The sequence below is a fragment of the Schistocerca cancellata genome, chromosome 3, assembly GCF_023864275.1.
Source record: "Schistocerca cancellata isolate TAMUIC-IGC-003103 chromosome 3, iqSchCanc2.1, whole genome shotgun sequence".
Taxonomy (NCBI): Eukaryota; Metazoa; Arthropoda; class Insecta; order Orthoptera; family Acrididae; genus Schistocerca; species Schistocerca cancellata.
Genome location: NC_064628.1, coordinates 634,388,042 through 634,402,398, shown reverse-complemented (window position 1 = coordinate 634,402,398; position 14,357 = coordinate 634,388,042). Strand labels below are relative to the sequence as shown.

Sequence of the window (14,357 nt, the reverse complement as noted above, 5' to 3'; positions counted from 1 at the left end):
TGCCTCTTTATCGCGTTCATCCTGGTGTTACGCCACCGCTGACCTGTGCTTTGTCCCAAACAGGCATATCTTACATGCTTTGCAATTCGTGTGCTGAGCGGCCGCACGCCCCTGCTCTCCTACACACACCAGTTCACGTTCGCAAACGATTTCGTAGACTCCTGCGGTGTTTAGCTTGTCGACCGCATTTTTCGTTCAGCCTCGAACATCTTTAGTTTGTTATTGCACCGAAAGACTGGCTCGATGCCGCCGAGGCGGAGAATTTTGCCCACACCTTCAGTGACCTCTTGTACGTATGGTATTAGGGCTATGTTCTGTGCTTCCCTTTTGCATTCATCTTTTTTCGTCCTAGTTTTATCTATCACATCCTTGGCGTAACCATTGGCACCAAGCCCGCATACTGGCGAAAGAGCCATTTACATTGAGGAGGAAGATTAGAGAGACGATATAAAGCGACCCGCCAACATGAATGGAGAGGCCTGGTATAGGCTTCCGGCGTCCTGGCTGCCAGCAGTGACAAAGCTACGAGAGGACAGCGCGCGCAAAGCAACTCACACAGGCGCGCGGAAGACAGCGGTGGTTGTACGTACACAGGACACAAGCACGCCGCAGCCCGCACCTGGCAACAAGTAAACAGCGCTACGTCATAGCTACCGCCAGTTTTTAATTCGCCTGTTTCCACCAATGGCAAGAAATAATGAAAACACCAATCAAACACTTCTTTATCCACTAATGACAATGAGCATATATAGACGAATAAAGAATGCCTATCACCCCTCATCCTCCTGTCCTCAAGTACCCTATCAAATTACGTAAACAGCTTCCTCCGCTATTATACGAGGTTCACCCCAAAAGAAATGCACACTATTTTTGTAAAAATACAGTTTTCATTCTGCATGTGTGAAAGTTTTACTGTGTGTAGACACATCCTTCCCACTTGTTTTCAAACTTAGTTCAGCCTGATCCCGTGAGTGGCGCCATCACAGCATGTCTTCAAGATGGCTGCTACACTTGACGTTCGTCAGAAGCAACGTGCTGTCATAGAATTCCTGTGCTGTGAAAACGAGACAGTGGGAAAAATCCACAAGAGGTTCAAAAAGGAGTATGGAGATGCTGCTGTCGATCGCAGTACAGTTAGTCGGTGGGCAAGCAGGTTACACAATGAAAGGGGGCACGGCAATATTGAGGATTGTCCTCGCAGCGGCAGGCCTCGTACTGCACACACTCCAGACAATGTGCAGAGAGTTAACGAATTGGTGACTGCTGACAGACGCATCACAGTAAACGAATTGTCACGCTACGTGGGGATAGGGCAAAGGAAGTGTTTGCAGAATACTGAATGCGTTGGAGTTAAAAAAGGTTTGTGCCAGGTGGGTTCCCAGGATGTTGACAGTGGCTCACAAAGAAACAAGAAAACGGTATGCAGCGAACTTCTGGAACAGTACGAGAATGGTGGAGACGAATTTCTTGGACGAATTGTGACAGGTGATGAAACATGGCTCCATCATTTTTCACCAGAGACGAAGAGGCAGTCAATGGAGTGGCATCATGCAAATTCACCCAAGGAAAAAAAAAATTCAAAACGAAACCTTCTGCTGGAAAAGTTATGGCTTCGGTTTTTTCGATTCCGAAGGACTCTTGCTTGTGGACATCATACCAAGTGGAACCACCTTAATTCTGATGCATATGTGACGACACTGAAGAAACTTCAAGCTCGACTGAGTCGTGTCCGACCACATCGGCAAAAGCAGGATGTTTTGCTGCTGCATGACAATGCACGGCCACATGTCAGTCAAAAACCATGGAAGCGACCACAAAACTCGGATGGACAACACTGAAACACTCGCCTTACAGTCCTGACCTGGCTCCATGTGACTATCATCTCTTTGGGAAACTGAAAGACTCTCTTCGTGGAACAAGGTTTGAAGATGATGACTTCCTTGCGCATGCTGCCAAACAGTGGCTCCAACAGGTTGGTCCAGAATTTTACCATGCGGGTAAACAGGTGCTGGTTCCAAGATGGCGTAAGGCAGTTGAGAGGGACGGAAATCATGTAGAGAAATGAAAATATTGTTCCAAAAAGATGTATCTACACACTGTAAAACTTTCAAACATGTAGAATAAAAGATGGATTTAAAAAAATAGTGTGCATTTCTTTTGGAGTGACCCTTGTACAATGTCTAAAGTCTGTCTCATTCTGTAGTCAGCTCAACCTAAAGCCCTGAGGAAGGTCACTTGCAACAGTGGCCGAAACCTCGGATAATTTTTTATATTGATAATGCGGTCAGCATCCCAGAAGAATTTTATTGACTATACTGTAGCAATTCCATCTGTGTATGGTCCAAGTTACATGGAGCAATGTTACATGTCAGTGATGCATTGTGTGAAAGTTACATTCGTCCTTAAGTTTTACACACCAGTATACAACTTGTACAGAAATCAGACCGTGGTTATAACAGTCGAAACACAATAAAGGGAAGCAATCGTTGGGAACAGAGTGAGATACAGTTGTAGCCTATCCCTGAAATAGGAAGTATGTGCTGATTTGGGGACATGGGTTGAGAACAATGCCGATTTGACGTCATGGAAAGAAGTATTTATTAATTCTTTACCCAGTTTCGCCCTTGATCGTTTCTACATCCAAGGGTAAACTCATGATGTCAGCATGCCCCCCTACTAAACCACGTCCCTCTATCTTCCCTTGCCCACGTCAGTTTTCCCCCCATTTTTCTATCTATTTTCCTGGAAAAAGTCCAATCGGAATGCTTCTAAGCCAACTGAGTTGCAGTAAACACACATATTTAGCCCAGTGACAGATGAGTATTTACTGCCATATCAGCTTATGCAAGCGGGCCGGTGTGGCCGTGCGGTTCTAGGCGCTTCAGTCTGGAACCGCGTGGCCGCTACGGTCGCAGGTTCGAATCCTGCCTCGGGCATGGATGTGTGTGATGTCCTTAGGTTAGTTAGGTTTAGTAGTTCTAAGTTCTAGGGGACTGATGACCACAGATGTTAAGTCCCATAGTGCTCAGAGCCATTTGAACCACCAGTTTATGCAATCACATTTTTCAACTACATCTGAAGACAAGGAATCTATAGCACTGGTACTCTGTGAATGTAAAAATGCATTCGACTGTATCTCACATAAGGCTCTTCACAACAAGCTAAAATCATGTGGTACTGGGGGAGATGTTCTACAAAGTATCGAATCCTAACTAAAATAACAGACGACAGGCAGTGCTAGTACAAGGAGCAAACTCAGGCGAAGTAAAGTTAAAACACGGTGTGCCACAGGGATCCGTAATACGGCCTCTGTTGTTCTTAATTGTCGTTAATGACATAGTTCCAATGGGGGTGCCTTAGAGTTCGCGGATGATACAATTTACCATTCCACAGTTTAAATTGCAGATAGCACTATCTGTGGTGTTGGGACAGCATCTATTATTGCAAATAATGTTCAAGGAATCGTGTGTACAAGAAATAACTTTAGTGATTGACGTTTTTATGAGCTTTTTAGGTATGATTCACTACACAAATCACCTTTTTAGAGGAGGAGATGATAATTCATCATGCTCTGCACTATAAAAATATTATTGACATTGTTGTTTGCATAATATGGCTTTTAATTGGTTTAGATTTTAGGCCTGGTCCCACTTGTGGTAAGAAAATCTAACTTTAACTGCCAGAGATTTTTTTAAGTTTTTAAGTCATTATGTTCTGCACTAGAAGATTATAATTGATATCATTGCTTGCCTAATATCGATTTTTTATTAATTTCGATTTTAGCCTAGTTAAGGCAATTTTCCACTCTGGCGGATAACATTTGCTCTTACCTACATGACACAATAACTAAAATAGCAACTCATGAAGAAAAACTGCGAGTATTCATAATATTATTACTACCTGTCAAGCATTTATGTCGCAGTCCTACAAGATCTTCATCCAACACCACAGGCAAGAAGAATTCAACAAAAATTGTAACCAATATGATTTGATTTCAAAATGCATTAATGTAAAGCTAAGTAGTGATTTTCAAGTAGCACATCATGCTACGTTTGGAGCACAGAAATCTTGGTTAAGTACTGAAATCAGGCATCAGTGTCCTAAAACAAAACTTAAACTAAACGAAAAAAAACTATACAGTTTGCAACTGCAGACAGCTACTTACCTCAAGAATCCTACACTCCAATGGCACAAGACAGATAAAGCGTAACAGATAGCTAATGAAATATCAACAGAACATCAGAAAAACACACAAAAAAACAATTAAATGCACTCACAAGAAAACAGCTCTCTCTCTCTCTCTCTCTCTCTCTCTCTCTCTCTCTCTCTCGATTCATGCTTGCAAAATACTGAGAAGAATTATTTACAGAAAAACGAAAATAGCTGGTAGAAGCCAACATCGAGGAAGATCAGTTTGGATCCGAGAGAAGCACAGGAACAAGCGAGGCAACACGGACTCCACTCCTTATCTCAGAAGAGAGCTTGAAGAAAACCTACTTTTGTGGCATTTGGAGATTTGGAGAAAAATCTTCGAAATTTTAAAGGTAGCCAGTATAAAATACATAGATCATTTATAAATTGTACAGATTGTTATCGTAAGAGTCGAAAGACATGAAAGCACAGCCGTAATTGAGAAGGAAGTAGACAAGGTTATAGCCTATCGTCGACGTTATTCAATCTGCATTCTGAGCAAGTAGTAAAGGAAACTGAGGAGAATTTTGGAAAAGGAATCAAAGCTTAGGGAGAAAAAAATAAAAACTTAGTGATTTGTCGGTGAAACTGTAATTCTATCAGAGATGGAAAACGTCTTGGTAGTGGAGTTGAACGAAATGAATAACGTCTTGAAAAGAGATTACAAGATGAATATCAACAAAAGTAAACAAGGATTGGAATGTAGTCGAATTAAATCAGGTAATGCTGAGTGAATTGAATTATGAAACGACACTTTACAAGTAGCAGATGAGTTTTGCTATTTGGGCAGCAAAATTACTGACGATAGCTGAAGTAGAGGGCATAAAATGCAGATTGGCCGTAGCAAGAAAGGTATTGCCGAAAAAGACGAATCTGTCAACATTCATTATAAATTTAAGCGTTGAGAAGTATCTGTGTGGGTTTTGTCCGGAGTGTAGCCTTTACTGTACGGAAGTGGAACGTGAACGACAATGAGTTCAGACAAGAAAATGGTTCAAATGGCTCTGAGCACTATGGGACTTAACTTCTGAGGTCATCAGTCCCCTAGAACTTAGAACTACTTATACCTAACTAACCTGAGTACATCACACACACCCATCATGCCCGAGGCAGGATTCGAACCTGCGACCGTAGCGGTCGCGCGGTTCCAGACTGTAGCGCCTAGAACCGCTCGGCCACTTCGGCCGGCTTTGCACAAGAACAGAAGTTCTTAAAATGTGATACTATAGAAGGTTGCTCAAGATTAGATGAGTAGATCAGATAACTAATGAGGAGATACTGAACGGAATCGGGAAAAAAACGAAGTTGTGATACAAATTGATAAAAAAGGGGGTAGGTTGACATAACACATCCCTATGCATCAAGGAATACGCAGTTTGGTAATGTAGAGAAGTGTGAGGTTAAAAAATTGAGAGAGAGACCTAGGCATGAATATAGTAAGCAGAATCAAATGGATAAAGGTTGCAGTAGTTAGGCGGAGATGAAGAAACATGCGCGGAGAGACGAGGGCGGAGAGCTGCATCAGCCTAGTCTTCGGACTGAAGAGCACAGTAACACGAAAAAAAGTCGCAGGCACCCGAACTTTTTTTGCTGATGTGATGAAGCTCTACGTGCAGGAGAACGAATTTCCTCTGTTAACTGACAAACATATCCACAACTACACGAAGAGATTTTTCAAGACGAAGAAAGATTGCCATCGCTTAGTACTGGTTCAAATGGCTCTGAGCACTATGGGACTCAACATCTTAGGTCATAAGTCCCCTAGAACTTAGAACTACTTAAACCTAACTAACCTAAGGACATCAGACACTACCATGCCCGAGGCAGGATTCGAACCTGCGACCGTAGCAGCCTCGCGGTTCCGGACTGCAGCGCCAGAACCGCACGGCCACCGCGGCCGGCTGCTTAGTATTAAAATGATTCCCTCCCACCATATGCATCCTCTAGCGTAGTGGTTCCCAACCTCAGGATAATTACTCCTCGATGGGTAAAGTTAAATTTTCTGCGGGGTAAAACAAAAGGGTTCAGTTACGTTTCGGTCACGAAACTATAACATTTTTAGAACATCATTACTATTATCACCACTTCGTAACACTGTAATACTGATTACATATAATACTTTTTTTTTAATTTTATCCATATTTTGCAGCTTCAAACGTGATTGTACTCAATACACTTGAGATACGAATTAAAAAAACGCCTTCAGTCACAATTTTCCGTGTTTTATTCAGTACCCGATGCATTTCGGACCCTGTGGGTCCATCTTCATGTGTAATTCGTTTAATACATTATTTATTTGTTCTCTTGAATGAGATGAAATGCATATTCAAGAGAACAAATAAATCATGTATTAAACGAATTACACCTGAAGATGGACCCACAGGGTCCGAAATGCATCGGGTACTGAATAAAACACGAAAAATTGTGACTGAAGGTGTTATTTAATTCATATCTCGAGTGTATAATAATAATGTTTTTTTTTTTCAAATAGGAGCGTAAACGTATGACATGTGGTGTTACAGTTTGTAAAACGAATGCATGAACGTCTTCCTCATATAGTCCACCCAGTGCACACATACTTTGTACTATGCATCTATGACAGTAAAACTGAGACATATATGTCATATATGCTTAATTACCTTATGAAAATGCAACAGACCACAAACTTGTTTCTTTATTCACTTCGCAACAATAAATGAACTCATCGACAGCACAACACGAGATCACAATAGTAACAATGTAATGGTTACTACACTATTGTAGGACCGACATATTATTGTTGTTAGTGGCAGTGGCCAGACACAAAGCACTGTCGGCCTGAAGTTTTCCGATTTCTGCCATTTGAAAAGTAAAGAGTCCGACAGTCAAGTGATTTAGTGCACACACTTTAACTCGATTGATTTTAAATGGTGCTGCAGGGTGTGGATGAACGAAGTGTCGTTAGGGCGAGGAGTAGTGCAGAGGAAGTATGTTTCATAAAAAGTTCCTACCCTCATTGTGTATAGTTAGCTTTCCTTTCTGAGATGAGTTGTAGGCAGCACTGAGAACTGCTTCATCATCCCGTAAGAAAAGGTTGTTAGAAGTAAGTAGTACCAACTGTCTCCCTGACTCATTAGTTCGTACTTTAATAAACACCTACAAAATCAAAATATCACTTATCTTTAGTCATTTAAAACAACAATTTTTCGTTCTACAGTTCAGTTAGGTGGTAATGTTGATGATGATGGGAGTACGGGGGAGCGACGGGGGATGGGGGACGGCACCAGCTAATATATAATTGCACTCAGGGATAATGATCTCAGAAAGGCTGGAGACCACTGCTCTAGTGCAACCGTGTTAATTCTGTTTTTATTGTCAGTTAAAAAATTTGACCAAGAAGCTTCAAAATTGCTTTATCTCATCGAGAGTGAAAAGGAAGTTACATCCCAAGAAGACTGCATCAAAATACATTCCACTCTACACCACGAGCTATCCTCGCCAATATTTGGTACAATTATTTGCTACGCTCGGTTTGCTGCCAAGCTGTGCAACCAGAAAGAACGTTTTATGAATGCAAATCAATTTTGCTTTTCCGTGGCACTTTCAAACATCCATGTAACTGTAAAAATGCGGCGGTTATAACTAGCGCAAGATCCGGATAAAATTACTGCTTACTCTGTTTTTACCATCAATATCACCCCATGAAGTGAGAATCATGAACTGTAAAATAATAAAAGTATATAATTTGATATACTACGTTCTCGTGCACGTACGCCTTATAATCCCTTCCTGGAAATTTATTTCCAATCTCAAATTCTCCTTTGCCTTTTCTTTCGTGCTTTTTATGAAAATATTAATGAATATAATGTACTGAACATTACTCCTATTTCCGGTTTATTTCCCGTGTAAGTAACATAGAAATTGAAAATAAAAATAGGTTTCCGCAGAGGGACTCCACTCCACGGCTCTCGGATTACCGTTCTGTGCTCTTTACGCATCGCCAACATCTGCCTGTAAACTATACAAACGAAAATAACTGACACCCCCGACCAGCGCCAAAAATGCTATTTAAATGAACGCTTCGCCATCTGCAGCTGCCACTTCAGTCCCTTCTGTTTCTGCACAAACCCTGCATATACTATAAATCTGGACGATATCGGTGATGACGAGTAGATGCTGTGCCCTTGTTAGTAACCAACGGCGTACTACACTGAAGAGCCAAAGAAACTGGTACACCTGTCTAATATCGTGTAGGGTCCCCGCGAGCACGCTGACGTGCCGCAACACGACGTGGCATGGACTCGACTAATGTCTGAAGTAGTGCTGGAGGGAACTGACACCATAAATGCTGCAGATCTGTCGAGAAATCTGTAAGAGTACAAGGGGATGGAGATCTCTTCTGAACAGCACGTTGCAAGGCATCCCAGATATGCTCAATAACGTAAGTTTCTGGCGAGTTTGGTGGTCAGCGGAAGTGTTTAAACCCAGAAGGGTGTTCTTGGAGCCACTCTGTTGCAACTCTGGACGTGTGGGATGTCGCATTGTCCTGCTGGAATTGCCCAAGTTCATCGGAATCCATAATGAACATGATTGGATGCAGGTGATTAGACGGGGTGCTTAAGTACGTATCACCTATCAGAGTCGTATCTAGAATTATCAGGGGTACCATATCACTCTAACTGCACACGCCTCACACCATTACAGAACCTCCACCAGCTTGAACAGTCCCCTGCTGACATGCAGGGTTCATGTATTCATGAAGTTGTCTCCACACCCTTATAGGTCCATCCGCTCGATACAATTTGAAACGAGACTCGTCCGACCAGGCAACATGTTTCCAGTCATCAAAAGTCCAGTGTCGGTGTTGAAGGCCCCAGATGAGGTGTAAAGCTTTGTTTCGTGCTGTCATCAGGGCACGCGAGTGGGCCTTCGACTCCGAAAGCCCATATCGATGATGTTTCATTGAATGGTTCGCGCGCTGAAACTCGTTAATGATCCAGCACTGAAATCTGCAGCAAAAGCGGGAAGGATTGCACTTCTGCCACGTTGAAACGATTCTGTTCAGTCGTCATTGGTCACGTTCTTGCAGGATCTTTTTCCGGCCGCAGCCGTGTCGGAGATTTGATGTTTTACCAGATTCCTGATATTCACGGTACACTCGTGAAATGATCGTACGAGAAAACCCCCACTCCATCGCTACCTCGAAGACGCTGTGGCACATCGCTCGTGAGCCGACTATAACACCACGTTCAAACTCACTTAAATCTTGATAACCTGGCATCGTAGCAGCAGTAACCTATTTAACAACTGCTGCTGCATGACAGGGACAGATGGGCCCATGTTGTTCGATGGAGAGTTATTTCTCCGAGTGTGCGAGTGTGAACCTGGCTTCATGACGTCCTTTCAGTCGGCTGGGACGGTCGAAAGGCACTTGCCGACCGCAGCGCCGCTTTCTGCCTGTTTACATATCTCTGTATTTGAATACGCATGCCTATACTAGTTTCTTTGGCGCTTCAGAGTAAATCTATTGGATTCTATTCCAAGCGGTCCAAATATTGACGAAAAAATCATTCTCGCATTTGCTTTTGGTCAGTGTCAGTTATTTCACCCTCCTTTAATTGCCAGTCATCCATTACCCTATAGCGAACTCCTTGAGGTGCAGCTGCAGTTTTGGAAAGATCCTTCGAGCAAATCATCTTCAGGATAAACGCTTTTGCTTAACCATTCATGAGGATATGAAATGGAATGATCACATAAGATCAGTCGGAGATAAAACAGATAGCGACTTCGGTTGATTGATAAGATACCGGGTAATGCAGTCAGTCCACAAAGGACACAAGTACAAAACACACGTGCGTTCCATCCGAGAATATTGCTCAGTTGTGGGTGACCCATATCAGATAGGATTAAAAAGGGATATTGAACGTATACAAATGATAGCACGAATGGCCACGGGTTTTTGATCGACGGAGTGCTTCTCGGAAATGCTGTAAAACCTGAACTGACAGATTATCATATTTTCAAAAGTCTCATTTTTATTTTCATTTAAATCGAGTGCAAAATACTGCATTATGCTACAATACAGTTTTGTGGCCTAATTAGAAAGCATACTATAGTGCACTATGACCGCTGGGATTGAATTTTAAATGCACTGATTTCCTGAGGCCTTGCACATTGCTACAGATTTCGATGTGTTCATGAATTTCAAAAGTATTTGCAGAGGCTTCTGAGAGTTGCTGTACAGTTGCACCTCCACGTTGTCTTTCCTTTTCTCGTAATAAACTCAATTTTCCGCAGAAGTTACAAAAATCGCTAAAGCTGTTTACACACTTGCACTTTATATTAATTGTTCTAATACAGAAACTACGTACAAAGATAAACAGAGAGATCGAGACAGCTATATGATGTGGCTATGTATGAAAGTACACCGGGAGACCCACCAAAAATTACAATTTAGTTCGTACTATATAAATTTCCACAGTGGAAAGAAAAACAGCGAATGGTGGCATACGGGAGAAACAATTACGTAGCACATATCACAAAACCTTTGTAGTGGCTGGATCACCTATCCACATAAAAACAATGCCTTGATAGCTAGTTATATCTCCAAATTCAGACCACTGTGGCCATTTATACTGCTATATTAGTAACTAGTAGCAGCAATCAGGCAGATGTATTCTTCTGTGAAATATTTTGGTTTAAGCATACTATCTTCAGGTATTATCTATAAAACACAGTGTTTCTATACTTCGGTTGTTTACTGGTTTCAGTGACGTCACTTCAGGACTGTTACACACACTGTTATTTACTTATTCTTTATTATTTCAGCACCATTAAAGTCTACATACGCCTCACAGAGCAAATTGTTTCTCTTGAGACGTGAACAAACATTGCGACGGAAAGCCTACCGCACGCACCAATCGCAAGCGTAATGACCTCCCTGTCAAGAGAAAGGTGTATAACAGAGGATCACGAGAGACTGGCTTATGATATGGACACCGAACGTTGGTGTAAACTGTACTAATAGTGTTGTAACTGCGTAATTTTCTAACAGTAACTGTCACAGACGCCGATATGACAAAAACAGTGCGAAAGCGCTCAGTTCAGTTGTTTCAAGGTCATTTGGTGAACTGCTGTGCCTGCTTTTGCAGAGGAAACAAAACGCAAACCAAAGTTTGAATCCTTTATAATGTAATACATACTTCCTAAGACTTCTTTTGTCTTCAGAGTTAGTCATTTTCTTAGTTCTGTATTTCACTTTCATCGTAGTCAGTTTTATATTCGAAGACAAATGCATTGCAGCTTCCCCCCTAAACGTAAATGTAGTGCTGCGGCAAATTACAAAAAGTAATTCGCTACGAGCTTTAATTGTAACTTTGGCACACTGAAAATTCTACTAACAGGACAATAAAGTACGTGCGGTATAACGTCGCAGTAGACCGAAAACGGAAGCATTGCCTCTTTGTACAAGTGAATACGAGAGCCTACCACCACAGATGAGTTTACAAATTAAATGTAATAAACAGTAACAACATAACGACGCTAACAACATTTCTTTCGTGTCCAACAAATACTTAAAACACACAAATGTTCAAGAATATGCATTTTGGGTAGTCTAGTAACACTGCTCGTAGTTAGCAGGTAAGGAGCTCTCTGGCGGGCAACAAGAACAACTGCTGGTAACATGCGAGACGAGACGTAAACACCTCTGGTTGCGTGAAGCGCTGCAGGTGCGTAACATGAGAACTATACATGCCGACGAGAATTAACTTTGTTTCGTGTTGCTGTGGCATTCTCTTCCAAAAAATACCCTTAAAACACACACACACACACAGAAACAAACGAACGTTGCATGCTTACTCTCGGCCAGCCTTCAGCCTCCCACTCACAAATATGTGCGATTAGTACATTTGCATTGTTTTGCCACGATCATCCACTGCTGCCGCGGGGCCCTCTTGTCCGAGTACAAAAACAAGCATGTTTCAGGCAACCGAGGAGTATTGCTTCTAGGTGTAACGTGAAGTGATCGCTGGCGCGCAAAGAGAACAATCGCCGATCACACTCAAGCCGCGTCATAGAACACCTCTGGTCGCTCGAAGCACGGTAACACGCCGCAGATGCGGCACGCCTCGGTCACCCGCGGTTGACGCAACCGGCACGGCTTGTGCACATCGCGGGAATTTCTTTCCGCAGCGTGCTCCAGGTCCAGATAAGCTGCAGAAATAATCTAAGGGTAGCGGAGGCGCCACGCAGCCGACGCCTGACGCGCCCGCCGTATTCCGCGTGGCGAGAGCGGGCGCGGTCCGCATGCGCAAGCCAACTGCGCGTGGTCGCGCCGCCTTCTGATTGGCTAGCGGCCGGTAGTCTGACATCGGACCATCTCCGCGGACATAAAACGACCGGCCCGCCGCCCTCGGCAGTCCTAACAGTGACTGTGACTGGTGCGGTGGCTACACAGGGGAAGACTTGCCATCGCTTAACTACACAAGGAAGGAGCTTCCTCGAATTAACCAAGACAAACAGCGTTCGCGATTGACTAAGGTGAGTCGACTGCGAAAGCCGGTAGGGCTTAATTCTCAGCGTGTGCTATCGGCCAGTTACCTGGCGATGAAAATTGCGGTGGCCTTTTATTGATCATGCTTCCAAGCTTTTACAGTACCGGTTAGAAGGCATTAAGAAAAGTTATGCTCATACAGAGCCCTTGCGTGTTTTGATTAGGTTTACTGTTTATTTTTTGCTTACTTATATACTCGGAAATATTACCACAATATGCTTATCGGAGATTTTTTCACTATACCATATATATTACAGTTTCTACTTATTCTTTTCATGCATGTAGGGTGAGAATTTGCTTATGACTCTCTTTGCAGTCTGTTATTACTCCAATATCCTTCGCCGTTTCCGCCAGAGTAATATGAAGGGAATAGATAGTATTCGTATACCGCATTCGAGAACACCGTAGTGAATTTTTGCGATATGATTTACGTCTTTTGTAAACTGCCTGCCACTTCAGAAACTGGTGTTCTTTAGTACTTTCCCGCGAGTCAGACAGACCTGTCACCATTTGTGTTGCTTCTTTTGTATTCTCGAACTGTGCAGTTAATCCAATACGAGACGCTTTTTATACACTTGAGCAGGATTTCGGTGCAGGCTATACACGTATATCCTAAGGGATTTCACTATAAACTTGCAGTTTCTCAGCAACCTATCAATGAATCGAAGCCTATGTGATAAGGTCTGCAATTGCTCCCATCCAGCTTCAGTGTAACAGGTATTTTAGAGTTCCTTGGTAAACAAGAGCACATGCTATTTAGTCTGAATTACACAGTAAAGCGTCCACATCAGCACGGAGCATCCAAGCAATGTTTCGGCTTTTCGTATATAATAAAAAGTGCATCTTATTCTCAGATCTACTTATTATTCAATAAAACTTACGGAATAATACCAAATTACAGAAATAATACCCTGCCAACATTAGCTATTTTCAAATTGTGTAGCGGGTTCATTTCAGCGAATTGTTGATGTCTCTCCTCTAGGCTCAGTGAGCTTAGATTTTACAATTCACGTGAAATCTACGAATGGTGATTGCTATATCCAATTTATACATGCGGTAGTGAATTGGCTGAGCTGAGTGATGTGCAGCCGGAAACACTGAAACTCAACTGACTGCCTTGGATGTCCTTTTACTAAATTAACCAGTTAACTAAATTAACATGTCGCAAATAATGTGCCCTAAGTCTCTTGAATCCTTTAGGACTAACGCTTCTGAGTCACTGCAAAAACAGCACGAAAACCAGGGCCATCTGCCTTGCTTCTTGCGCCGTACTTCTCCGAAGACATATGTCGAATTTACCATCGCCTAAAGTCTCAGCATGCGGCGGTTTCTCGGGATCTCGTCTCCACGAATTATCGAATCAGCAGAACGCCAACGCGCCTGCGGCAGATAAATGGCGCGAGTTGGCCTAGTTACATCGGACCATTGTCCCAAGCAGCACACATTGTCATTAACTGATCGTTCACTTAAGCCCGTACTCCCTCTGTTGGAGAAAAAGCGGCCAGTTTGTAAGAGCACTGCCCCACAGTGTGTGCGGCGTCCCGCTGTCAACGGCTGCTCCGGTGTCGTCCTGGCAGGTTCCGATAGAGTGAGTCACTGTTCCCTCAGTGGTGCCATGCAGACCGCAGAAGCA

The 14,357-nt window shown here is 42.8% G+C and overlaps 1 protein-coding gene and 1 long non-coding RNA gene across 3 annotated transcripts in view; one reads left to right on the top strand and one right to left on the bottom strand.

Moving 5' to 3' along the window:
• LOC126176886 (uncharacterized) overlaps positions 1 to 12,333 on the bottom strand; it is a 60,857-nt gene extending 48,524 nt beyond the window's left edge. Inside the window, exon 1 of the long non-coding RNA XR_007535685.1 lies at positions 12,031 to 12,333. This is a non-coding gene — a long non-coding RNA (uncharacterized LOC126176886). The remainder of the gene's footprint in view (positions 1 to 12,030) is intronic.
• A 264-nt stretch (positions 12,334 to 12,597) lies between these two features.
• The window catches only part of LOC126175572 (fatty acid synthase), an 86,905-nt gene continuing 85,145 nt past the window's right edge, over positions 12,598 to 14,357 (top strand). For both annotated transcript variants that reach the window (XM_049922429.1, XM_049922428.1), the window contains exon 1: positions 12,598 to 12,711. The gene's annotated coding sequence lies outside the window, so the exon portion shown is untranslated. The remainder of the gene's footprint in view (positions 12,712 to 14,357) is intronic.